Genomic DNA, 1,193 nt, shown 5'->3' on the forward strand with positions numbered 1-1,193 from the left:
ATATCATTCTGATGTTGACTCCAGCTGTGGAAATCCTGATATTCGAACATACTGTACACTCTTCCCTCAGGAAATGGGTACCTTGCTTATGAGTACTGAGTACTCTGTCACTGACAGAACATGAAACAAAACATTTTACTGTCAGTGTGGGACACCCCCTTCGGACTAAAGAGGCTCCGTTCCTCCAGCCTGTCAATGTGGGACACCCCCTTCAGACTGAAGAGGCTCAGTTCCTCCAGCCTGTCAGTGTGGGACACCCCCTTCAGACTAAAGAGATTCAGTTCCTTCAGACTAAAGAGACTCTGTTCCTTCAGCCTGTCAATGTGGGACACCCCCTCCACACACACACACTGCAGCCCTTCCAGGTACTGTGTGCCTGCTGCTCCAGTGTGTGGGAGAAGTTCTTTCACTGCGAAGACACCTACAGTTTCCTGGCCCTGCGCCCCTCCAGTCTGTCTGCGGAGCAGCTGCAGAGGGAGTATGACTGGGCCCTGCAAGAGCTGGAGCAGCTGAGCCTCACCCAGGACACGGCCATCGGAGTCTGAGGCAGCCGGCTCCTTCCCGTCTCTCTCCAGGATGAAAACAGATAGGTACTTTATTCATCCGGTAAAATTCAGGTGCTACAGCAGCCAGGCACAAACAACACAGCACAGTACAGATATAGTAATACAGTAATACAATACCATAACTAACTAAAATGGAATAAAGAATTACAAACAACAGAAAAGGCACACAAAGAAAAAAAATGAATGTACAGAACACAAGGAAGGTGTAACACACAGTATAGATGTTGCACACTCCCAAGCACTCCCAAGTGAATAATAAATGAATTACCCATTCCACTTCCAAGTATTGCACTATAACCTAGATGTAGACAGAGCGCCAGTAAAACAGAGCACTGGTTGATTACAGATTACAGAGGAATCAGGTTTCAGGTGTGCAGGTCACTGCTGCCCCTGCCCAGACATACCGTGGTTGGGTTGTAAAGTCTTATGGCAGAATGCACGAATGATCTTCTGTAATGGTCCCTGTCACACCCTGAGTACTGGGACAAGCTCTTTCACAGCTACAGCGCCTCTGCTGTTTCTGCAGTATAGTTAGTCACTTGGCAGCTGTAGTCCAGGTCCCTGCTAGGCAGTCTGTTTACTTTATTGATGTTAAATAATCAATCAGTGTTAAACAATTGGAGGACC

The sequence above is a fragment of the Atractosteus spatula genome, unplaced genomic scaffold (assembly GCF_055471065.1).
Source record: "Atractosteus spatula isolate fAtrSpa1 unplaced genomic scaffold, fAtrSpa1.hap1 Scaffold_115, whole genome shotgun sequence".
NCBI lineage: Eukaryota > Metazoa > Chordata > Actinopteri > Semionotiformes > Lepisosteidae > Atractosteus > Atractosteus spatula.